Consider the following 12,401-nt stretch of genomic DNA (forward strand, 5'->3'; position numbering starts at 1 on the left):
GATAATGTTTTTCAAATTCAGAAACTCCATTAACTCTACAGGCTCCTGTATCATTAAAAATCATGGAATAGAGAATTGATACTCACCATACTAAGGTAGCCACAAAACTGAAAATAGAATCATGTTTTTCAAAATATTTGTTCATGCAACACAGATGATTTTTGTGCCATACAAGTAGTCATGTTTAATGGCAAAATGCATATTTCTAAAAACTTATAAGAAAGTTTTATGGGAAATGATTTTCTGTTTTGGGAAAAGTTTCTTTTCCCTTTAGTATTCTCTTCCTGTATTTTCTTAGTAGTTATTTGCATCATAAACTTTCATCAGTTGGACTTAATATTTTTATTTCCACTATGCTCTAGGAGAGAGTTTTAGTAGAAATGTATTGCAAAGCCAGTGAGTTTGAGGCATGCTTTTATTTTGTTTGGGGCATTTCTTTTATTCATGAATTCGGAGGTATTGTTCCAGTAAAATATGCTTCCAGGATTGCTGAGGGGATCATATTCTTTTAATAGGCAACAGTAATTTTCTCCAACTACATTATGCCTCTCTGTGTCAGTCTAATAATTATACGCTATCAGTTTTGTGTCATTTCCTCGGGGATTCCCTGTCTGCTATCCACCACTTTTGACTGTTTCACTTCATTCAGCATGCTCTCTAATTGCCATATCAAAGGTTTACTTGAACTCATTTTTAAGGATAATGCATTTGATCATAAAATCAAGCATTTGCAGTTGAGTATGCATTTATGTCAAACTTATAGCTTTAAATTTCACTTAGGGGAAAAGCCTCATATTTTAATGCAGGTTTTGAATGCAGATTTACTATAAAATAAGTGAATAATAATGCCGGGTTATTTTGGAAAGTGTTCTTTTATGCAATCGCTGCATTTAATACAGTCACAAAAATGGCAGCCCAACAGGTGGTCTTTTCAGACTGTTAAGCCACAACAATCGGGACAAAAAGGACACCAGAGTCTAATGTTCTTCAGAATTTAAAAAGCTGTTCACTTTCTTTTGTTAATTTTCAGATTTAGCCATGTTCATTATTGTCGGGTCCCAAATGCAGGACATTCTTTTTTGACATTTTGCCCTAAATAGACACTGACCGAGGCTGACTCTCCAACTAGCTGTTTTGTCACACGCAAGCGGAAACTAGTCATGAACAATGAGTGGGCATTCTTGGTTCTTAAATGGCTAAGGAAAGGACCAGTTTTGACACATTGCAAATCTGGCAAAGTCTGGGTTAACAAAAGTGTGTTTGACAAAAGATGAAGTTTCTTTTCCTATATTTTCCCCCAAAGTATTTAATTATGTGGTAATGCATTTTCTTCTTCTTCGCCTGGAGGATTATATGCCCTAGTGACAGGTCCATTCACTCTCTGAGGTTATCGTGTGGAATCATGGACCATACCATTCAAAAGCCTTCTTTAGCAAGAAACTATTCTTTAACTAATAATTATTCACTAAAGGGAGAAGGACTCCAAAAATATATAATTTCATTGTAGCATTATTGTTACTTTATAATAGTACAATTTTGTAAGGTAAAGTTGTTTGAGAAACTTCTCAGAAAATTGACAAATATGGCAATATATCTTTCTAAGCCAAAGAGCAGGCTACATTAAATAACACTGTGCAGGATTTGAGTTTATAAATGCTCAAGTGAATGAAAGAAGGATAAAAGAAGATAACTTTTATACTTAAGTGCAAGACTTAAAGTATACTTTAGAGTCAGTTGTGAATATCTTTTTCACTGGAAAGTCCTTTTAAATTGAGGCTTTAAATACTAATATACATAAAGCATGGCATTGTTTATATTTCCATAAAGCTAAATATGAGAGAAAGAGGCAAGTGATAGGTATTTGTGAGAAGAATATGTAGATCTTATGATATTAATAAATTAGCATATTTGTAATAAATTGCATTCATTTGCCATAAATAAATAGGTTAAATAGCTGAAATGGTTTTATCTGGGTAGTGTCATAGAAAGAAAGAAGCAATAATAACATCTTACTCTTCAGGGTTTTAAGTTTTATTTAAAAACACAACCTAGGGAGTGTTCTGGGCCGTGTCAAATTCAGCCAAATCACCCTTGTCTTTTGCATCAGCTGTTCAAAGAACGCTGATGCTCAGAAGGGTGAACCTGAAGCTTCTGGACTTCTGACTTAGCTGCACAATCCTCAGAAAAAGATTTCATTGCATCTGGCAAAGTTTTTTATTTTTTTTAATCTCTTTATATTATTAAATCTTAATCCTTGGCAATAAATACTGTGTGTATTGTAAGTGGGACTTTCAGTTTTACAGACAGTTTTATTTTTCCATGGTATGTTTTTAAAAAAAATTTTTTGGAGTATAGGTGCTTTACAATGTTGTGTTATTTTCTGCTGTACCACCAAATGAATCAGTTATACATATACATGTATCCGCTCTTTTCTAGATTTCCTTTCCATTTTGGTCACCACAGAGCACTGAGTAGAGTTCCCTGTGCCCTACGGTAGATTTTTATTAGTGATCTATTTCATATGTAGTAGTGTACGTATGTCAATGTGTTTTGTGGCTCAGTCCTTTCCAACTCGTTGCAACCACGTGGACTGCAGCCCACCAGGCTCCTCTATCCATGGGATTCTCTAGGCAAGAATACTGAAGTGGTTTGCCATGCCCTCCTCCCAGGGGATCATCCCAACCCAGGGATAGAACCCAGGTCTCCCTCATTGCAGGTGGATTCTTTACCATCTGAACCACCAGGGGAGCCCATATACGTCAGTACCAATCTCCCAGTTCCTCATACCCCCTTCCCCTACTTGGTATCCATAAAGTTTGTTCTCTTCATTTATGGCTCTCTTTCTGCTTTACAAGTAAGTCCATCTGTACCATTTTTCTAAATTCCACAGATAAGTGATTTTATTCGATTTTTGTTTTTTCTCTTTCTAACTTCTTTCACTCTGTGTGACAGTCTCCATGTCTATCCATGTCTCTAAAAATGGTACCATCTCTTTCATTTTTATGGCTGAGAGTAAAAAAGTTGGCTTAAAGCTCAACATTCAGAAAACTATAATCATGGCATCCGGTCCCATCGCTTCATGGCAAATAGATGGGGAAGCAGTGACTGACTTTATTTTTTGGGCCCCCAAATCACTGCAGATGGTGACTGCAGCCATGAAATTAAAAGACGCTTACTCCTTAGAAGAAAAGTTATGACTAACCTAGACAGCATATTAAAAAGCAGACACATTACTTTGCCAACAAAGGTCTAGTCAAGGCTATGGTTTTTCCAGTAGTCATGTACGGATGTGAGAGTGGGACTATAAAGAAAGCTGAGTGCCAAAGAATTGATACTTTTGAACTGTGGTATTGGAGAAGACTCTTGAGAGTCCCTTGGACTACAGGGAGATCCAACCAGTCCATCCTAAAGGAGATCAGTCCTGAGTGTTCATTGGAAGGACTGATGTTGAAGCTGAAACTCCAATACTTTGGTCACCTGATGCAAAGAAGACCCTGATGCTGGGAAAGATTGAAGGCGGGAGAAGAAGGGGACGACAGAGGATGAGATGGTTGGATGTCATCACTGACTCAATGGACATGAGTTTGGGTAAATTCCAAGAGTTGGTGATGGACAGGGAGGCCTGGCGTCCTCTGGTCGATGGGTAAAGAGTCGGACACAACTGAGTGACTGAACTGAACTGAATATTCCATTGTATATATATGTACCATGTCTTCTATATCCATTCCTCTGTTCGTGGACACTTAGATTGCTTTCCTATCCTGGATATTGTAAATAGTCCTGCAATGAACATTGAGATACATATAGCTTTTTGAATTATGGTTTTCTTTGGGTATATGTTGAGGAGTGCGGTTACTGGGTCATATGGAATTTCTATTTTTAGTTTTTTGAGAAACCTCCATACTGTTCTCCATAAAGAGACACACAGTCTTTTAAAAATGGAGTTTATTGTGATGCCCGTAGCTTTTATTAGCCTGGCCTAAACATCTTTTATTCTTCAAGGATTCCAAGGCTTTCTGGTTTAGAGAATTTCAGCCTAAAATTCTATCTGATTTTTAAGGTAGATCTAAGTTTTCCCATGTAAATTTGGACTGACCTCAAAGAAGATCTGGCAAGAAGAGACCAAATGGGTTATGGCCAGTCCAGAAAATGGTTTAGATTATGTTTATAGCTTATATCACTTCCACCCACATTCCGCTGGCCAGAACTCGGTTACATGGTCCCTATCTAACTGCAAAGGAGGTTGAGAAGTGTAGTGTTCTTTTATGTCTAGAGAAACAGAATGATATTGGTGAATCTCTAATAGATCTCAGTCGCAGTGATCTTTACTCCAGGTTAGAGATCATTTGCTTTTCCTCCCAGTCACTCAAGTGTCCATATTTCCAAGCTTGGCCTTCTTTTGCACACATCTGAAGTGTCTTGACCTCTCTGGTCTGCATTATAGACTTGGTTGATTGTTAGCACTTAGGATAAAAATGAAAACGTCTTTCCAATCCTTCCAAAGCATTTATAACTGATCTGGGTTTTGGTGAAACAGCTTTAATTAGCTTCTTCTGACATAAATAAAGGGGAAAATGTCTCAGTATTTACATGTGAAAACTCTGGCCTTTAAACTTCTGTATGTGTGTAGTGTGTGTGTATGTGAATGTATGTATGTGCTCATTTGCGGCCAACTGTGTGCGACCTCACAGACTGTAGCCTGCCAGACTCCTCTGTCTGTGGGGTTTTCCAGGCAAGGATACTGGAGTGGGTTGCCATTTCCTATTATAGGGAATCTTCCCAACCCAGGGAATGAAACCACGTCTCTTGCATCTCCTGCACTGGTAGTTGGATTCTTTACCACTGAGCCATCTGGGAAGCCCTTAAACGTGTTTCAGTTCAGTTCAGTCGCTCAGTTGTGTCTGACTCTTTGTGACCCCTTGAATTGTAGCACGCCAGGCCTCCCTGTCCATCACCAACTCCCAGAGTTCACTCAAACTCATGTCCATGGAGTCAGTAATGCCATCCAGCCATCTCATCCTCTGTCGTCCCCTTCTCCTCCTGCCCCCAATCCCTCCCAGCATCAGGGTCTTTTCCAACAAGTCAACTCTTCGCATGAGGTGGCCAAAGTACTGGAGTTTCAGCTTCAGCATCAGTCCTTCCAATGAACACCCAGGACTGATCTCCTTTAGGATGGACTGCTTGGATCTCCTTGCAGTCCAAGGGACTCTCAAGAGTCTTCTCCAACACCACAGTTCAAAAGCATCAATTTTTTGGCGCTCAGCTTTCTTCACAGTCCAATTCTCACATCCATACATGACCACTGGAAAAACCATAGCCTTGACTAGATGGAACTTTGTTGGCAAAGTAATGTCTGTTTTCTAATATATTGTCTAGGTTGGTCATAACTTTCCTTCCAAGGAGTAAGTGTCTTTTAATTTCATGGCTGCAATCACCATCTGCAGTGATTTTGGAGCCCCCCAAAATAAAGTCGGACACTGTTTCCACTGTTTCCCCATCTATTTGCCATGAAGTGATGGGACCAGATGCCATGATCTTAGTTTTCTGAATGTTGAGCTTTAAGCCAACTTTTTCACTCTCTTCTTTCACTTTCATCAAGAGGCTTTTTAGTTCCTCTTCACTTTCTGCCATAAGGGTGGATGTCATCTGCATATCTGAGGTTATTGATATTTCTCCCGGCAATCTTGATTCCAGCTTGTGCTTCTTCCAGCCCAGCATTTCTCATGATGTACTCTGCATGTAAGTTAAATAAGCAGAGTGACAACATACAGCCTTGATGTACTCCTTTTCCTGTTTGGAACCAGTCTGTTGTTCCATGCCCAGTTCTGACTGTTGCTTCCTGACCTGCATATAGGTTTCTCAAGAGGTGGGTCAGGTGGTCTGGTATTCCATCTCTTTCAGAATTTTCCACAGTTTATTGTGATCCACAGTCAAAGGCTTTGGCATAGTCAATAAAGCAGAAATAGATTAGACGTGTTTAGGTTCATCCAAATGTCAAATCTAAACACACATACACACACTATACATACATACATACATACATACATACATATATATATATATATATATATATATATATACACACACACACATTGTAAATTTCTAAGAAAGAAAATTGAAAGGTTCTGAACAGACATTGTGGTATCAGTGGTGCTGTTAAGTCGCTTCAGTCATGTCCTACTCTTTGCAACCCTATGGACCATAGACCGCCAGGCTCCTCTGTCCAAGGGATTCTCCAGGCAAGAATACTGAAGTGGGTTGCCAGGCCCTCCTCCAAGGGATCTTCCCATTTTAATGGTACTAATTTTAATTCAAAGCAGGATAATAAAGGTGTGAGATTCAATATAGTATATTACTAAAGTGGAAAATATCTGTTTATTGAAAAAAATTAGAATCAGTGCTATCCATGAACTAATTTGAGTGGACAATGGCTCTCTGGGTTATCAAACATTTATCTGTGTACTTACTTTTAACAGATGGTTATAATTTTTTATCCTTGATTCAAAGTGTAAAAAGTCTTCACTGTGAAATTTAACATCAAGTAGCATTGGAGATGACTGTCCTTTTATTGTGTTCTTGGAGAGTTTTCAGTATATTGTGAAGCTAGAACACTGTGCCATAATTAATTTGGGTAGCTAGTCTACCACATGGACAGAAGCAATTCACTTGCACTTATGAAACTGATTGGTAGGGAGACTCTATTTTACTGTTGAGACCAAATAGATTTTTCATGATATTGTTATGCTAAGTTGAACATCACACCTTTTATGTTCTCTCCATTTGGCCTTGAATAAACATCACTACAGTAATAATCTAAATGGTTTGCAAGTGGTCATGAGCAGTTGCCCATCTGCTTGGACAGTATTATACAAATCAATTACATGGACATAAAAGCCAAACAAATGTGAGTGAATCAGCAACAGAAATGAAATGGATGAACTCTTAAGTTTTGTTCATCATATATACCCCCTTTAGTAACCAAAGATGGGTAAATTACACTCATTAACCTTGAAAAAATTAGATGATTTGTGCATAATAGGTTTGAAACAATACCTTTCTGTTCCCAGTTGTGATGAGTATTTTGTCCAGCACAGGCATAGTTTAATTAAAGGTCTACAATGGAGATCATTTTGATATGGTTTGTTCCTTTCTAGAGAGATTATGTCATAAAATTAACATGTATTTGTTTTCACTCTCTAAAAATCCAATTGTTCAGTTATGCCAGATAAAAGTGACCGTTGACTATCCCAAGAGCAAAGTAAGTATTTATTTAGTTTTAAAAAATCAGTGCTGAGCCAGTGGGTAGGGCCTTACCTTGAGAGAGGCCAAGAGAAACACTGTTTAAGCTTTCTAGTGGGTGTTTGTCAAGAGAGTCTTAAGCTAGTCATCGCTGCCATGAAAAACCTATTAATAGGGAATTCCCTGGTGTTCCGGTGGTTAGGACTCCATGCTTTCAGTGCTGTGGGCCTGTGTTCAATCCCTGGTCAGGGAACTAAGCTCCAACATACTGTGCACAGCCAAAAAACAAACAAAAACTTAATGAAGAAACCTTGCATGTTGAGATAAAATTAAGGCAAAATCTGAAACACTTAGTTTTTCTGAGGCTATTCTTCTCCCATCATAGGAGGACTCATTGAGATTACTTTTGCAGCCATGAGACTGTTGGGGGGATCATTACTGGGAAATCCTGAGAGATAGGTTTTGGGTCCTGGTTCTGTTTCTTATTAGACACTTCAATATCATGAATACATGGTGGTTGTCCCCTCCCCTAACAGGGGAACCTTTGATTTACAGGATCTGGGCTGAAAATCCAGTCACATCCTCTCTGCTTTGGAGAAAGCCATTGGCCGTGAGTTCTCTGAACTGAGGAAAGCCTATGAATGAATTAACAGGTTTATATTACAGAAAGGGAACATTATATTGGTGTAGGAATGATTAAATTGCTTGGATTAAAAAGTGGGCTGTGTAAGTGGAGAGTTATACCATAGATGATAGTTAATTTTATGTGTCAAATTGACTGGGCTGTATTTCTGGGTGTGTCTGTGAAGGTGTTTCTGGAAGAGATTACTGTGTGAATCATTGTACTGAGTAAAGAAATTTGCTTTCATCATTACAGGTGGGCATCATTTGATCTGTTGAGGGCCTGAATAGAACAGAAAGGTGTAGGAAGGGCAAATTTGTTCTCTGTTGAACTGTGGGACATCCATTTCCTGCCCTTGGACCTGTATCCTCATGGTTTTCAGTCCTTTGGGTTTGGACTGAAGATAAACCACCAGTGAAGCTTTCCTAAGCCTCTGACTTGCAGATGGCAGATTATTGGACTTCATTCGCCTGAATCATGTGAGCCAATCTCTCTTTATATTGGAATGGTCCAAAAGTTCATTTGGGTTTTTTCACAAGATGTTTTCCACATCTTATGATGTTCATTTCCCAGGTGAACTTTTTGGCTAACCCAGTATCTATTTGCCTGTCTGCCTATCTGTCTGTCTATGCTATTGATGCTGTTTTTCTGGAAAATACTAATATGTTCTGATATAGATTAATATGTATACCTAAGACATCTCATCAGATGTTACCAGCCTGGACAAAAGATACCTTGAATCCCCTTTCTGTGCTCTAAAACTACCTAAAATGATCACAGAAAAACTATTTTGTTTCCATCCCTATTTTTTGTCAATGTTTTCCATTTATCTCTGCTATTTTTTTATCTATCCATTTATATGCTATTTTTTTTTTTTTTTTTGAGGACTATGTCTGTGCTAGGCGCTCTGCTAAAAACCTTGCATCTTTCATGTTCTTCATGCCTCCCTTCCTCCCACAGCATCTTCTGACATGCGATGTGATGTAAATCTAACATGTTCAAAGCCTTAAGTTTTTAGCTTGTTCTGACAGTATGTCTGGGCTATCTTTCTAATTCCCATTTGCCATCTTTCAGTGCATTTTTTTTTTTTTAATGAGCACCTGCACACATCTTGATTCCTTAATCACTCTGGGTTGTTGCTTACCATTGTTATGTTTTCAAAGCTCTTCATGAATCAGGATTAATCCAGAGGACTTAAGCTTGGCACTGGGGGAGTTAAAACACTTGAGAAGTAGTGTACGTTCTTAATTAATACAGAAAGAAGAATCACTTATAATTTACCAAAAAGAAAAAATATCCAATGCTGATCTAAATAACGTTTTGGAGTAAATGCATATGGAGTGAACAGTCTTCTATGGTTCCTCATTCACTGATTCTTCCTGCTGGTGTGAGGGCTGTTCAAAATAGCACTTCACTTTTTGGTTTATTTATTAAGATCCTGCACTCAACTATAAGAAATTAGCCTCCTAGAGATGAATCGCTTTCTACACAGCAAAGAAGAAATCTGTTCCTATAGCAAAGATGAAAATCCTGCATACATTCCCTAGGCAGACAATAAAGGATCAGAGATTTATTGCATAGCCTATTCCCCATGTGAAATAGGGCAGCTGGGTGTTTAAGTAACGTGCACTGTAGTGTCTGAAAGAGTGATCTCCTTACTACCCATTAGACATGGGGGATGCTTGAGATGGGAACATGATGGGTTTGGGGGTGAACTTTTAAACTCAAAGCTCTTTAGTAATTGAGAACTGGAATGATTGAAGAAAAGTGTCTCCCCCCGTGCAGGATATTCTGAAAGCTAATAGCATAACTGCAAAGGAAGAGACACTGAGAGACCCTAGTCAAGCCCTGTGCCAGATATGTTAAAATCACCCTGCTGTGAGTCACAGCCTTCGCTTTAATTATCTGCAGAACGCTCTGGCAGTGGGAACATCTCTCTTCCCTCCTGTTCTCCTCCAGGGTACTGCCGGGGGCTTTACTGCATCGGAATGTTCAAAGACCTCCCTGCCCCCAACCCGTTCCATTTCCAGGGAGCAAATGCTAGTCAGACTTTAAGTGTTTAAACAAAAATAAACTCCTCAGTAAAGGCTGCCTCAAGGACACAGGTGTACTGATTTATGGTTGGCTGGCCTGCCTAAGTGATGCTGTCTATAAGCCCCAAGAGGCCAGATAGGGGCAAAGATAATTAGTAAGTTTGGCCTTGCCTCTCTACCCTCTCATTCCCTTTTTCATTTTTTTTCTTAGCTGCTTTATTAACTGAGTAGAAAGGCACAAAAACATCCATCCATATTTAGAAAAGCTCATACATGGCTCTCACTATGCCCCATGAGAAGGGAGTACCTGTATTTGTATATATTATATTTATGTGAGTGTACACTTAGTCACAAATCACTGCAGATGGTGACTGCAGCCATGAAACTAAAAGACGCTTACTCCTTGGAAGGAAAGTTATGACCAACCTAGACAATATATTAAAAAGCAGACACATTACTTTGCCAACAAAGGTCCGTCTGGTCAAGGCTATCGTTTTTCCAGTGGTCATGTATGGATGTGAGAATTGGACTGTGAAGAAAGCTGAGCGCCAAAAAATTGATGCTTTTGTACTGTGGTGTTGGAGAAGACTCTTGAGAGTCCCTTGGACTGCAAGGAGATCCAAGCAGTCCATGCTAAAGGAGATCAGTCCTGGGTATTCATTGGAAGGACTGATACTGAAGCTGAAACTCCAGTACTTTGGCCACCTCATGCGAAGAGTTGACTCATTGGAAAAGACCCTGATGCTGGGAGGCATTGGGGGCAGGAGGAGAAGGGGACGACAGAGGATGAGATGGCTGGATGGCATCACCGACTCGATGGGCATGTGTTTGAGTGAACTCTGGGAGTTGGTGATGGACAGGGAGGCCTGGTGTGCTGCATTTCATGGGGTCGCAAAGAGTCGGACACGACTGAGCGACTGAACTGAACTGAGCTGAACTGTGCTTAGTCACAGTCATGTCCAACTCTTTGCAGCCTTATGGACTACAGCACACCAGGCTTCCCTGTCCTTCTCTATCTCCCAGAGTTTGTTCAAATTCATGCCCTTTGAGTCGATGATGCCATCCAACCATCCCATCCTCTGTTACCCCCTTCTCCTCCTGCCCTCAATCTTTCCCAGCATCAGGGTCTTTTCCAATGAATCGGCTCTTTGCATCAGGTGGCCAAAGTATTGGAGCTTCAGCTTCAGTATCAGTTCTTCCAGTGGATATTCAGAGTTGATTTGCTTTAGGATTGACTGGTTTGATCTCCTTACAGTTCAAGGGACTGTGAAGAGTCTTGGAAAGGTCAATTCTTCAGCGCTCAGCCTACTTTATGGTCCAACTTGCACATTTGTACATGACTACTGGAAAAACCATAGCTTTGACTATATGGACCTTTATCAGCAAAGTGATATCTCTGCTTTTTAATACAGTCTAGGTTTGACATAGCTTTTCTTCAAGGAGCAAACATCTTTTAATTTCATGGCTGCGGTCACCATCTGCAGTGATTTTGGAGTCCAAAAAGAATAAAGTTTCTCACTGTTTCCATTGTTTCCCCATCTGTTTGCCATTAAGTAATGGGACCGAATGCCATAATCTTAGTTTTCTGAATGTTGAGTTTAAGCCAGCTCTTTCACTCTTTCACTCTCCTCTTTCACTTTCATCAAGAGGCTCTTTAGTTCCTCTTCATTTTCTGCCATTAGAGTGGTGTCATCTGCATATCTGAAGTTATTGATATTTCTCCTGGCAATCTTGATTCCTGCTTGAGCTTCATCCCACCCGGCATTTCACATGATGTACTCTGCATATAAGTTAAATAAGCAGGATGACAATATACAGCCTTGACGTACTCCTTTCCCAATTTTGAACCAATTCATTGTTCCATGTCCAAGTAACTGTTGCTACTTGGTCTGCATATGGGCTTCTCAGGAGGCAGGTAAGGTGGTCTGGTATTCCCATCTGTTTAAGAATTTTCCATAGTTTGTTGTGATCCACACAGTTAAAGGCTTTAGCATAGTCGATGAAGCAGAAGTAGATGTTTTTCTGGAATTCTCTAGCTTTTCCTATGATCCAACAGATGTTGACAGTTTGATCTCTGGTTCCTCTGCCTTTTCTAAATCCAGCCTGTACATCTGGAAGTACATGTTGAAGCCTAGCTTGAAGGATTTTGAGATTACCTTGCTAGCATGTGAAATAAGTACAATTGTGCAGTATGAATATATGTATAATCACTTCATTCACCTAAGTGGTTTTTAACCTGTTCAGATATAGTCAGTGGAAAACTTGTTAAGTAAGCATTAGTTTGGGGCCTGATTCCTAATACCTACTTTTCATAATACCTCAACACTTCTTTGAGAAACACTGAGCAGTGACTATGGTCACAAAACTCTGTGGTCTCTTAGATATGCAGCCCCATCCTCTTAACCTGAATAGATTCACCTGCTTCCTGGTGAGATGGGTTACCCTTAGGTCAGTCTTTTCCCCTCTTACGTTCCCTGTCAAATCTCAACAAATCTGTGATCCATTGC

This window comes from Dama dama, chromosome 13, assembly GCF_033118175.1.
Source record: "Dama dama isolate Ldn47 chromosome 13, ASM3311817v1, whole genome shotgun sequence".
Taxonomy (NCBI): domain Eukaryota; kingdom Metazoa; phylum Chordata; class Mammalia; order Artiodactyla; family Cervidae; genus Dama; species Dama dama.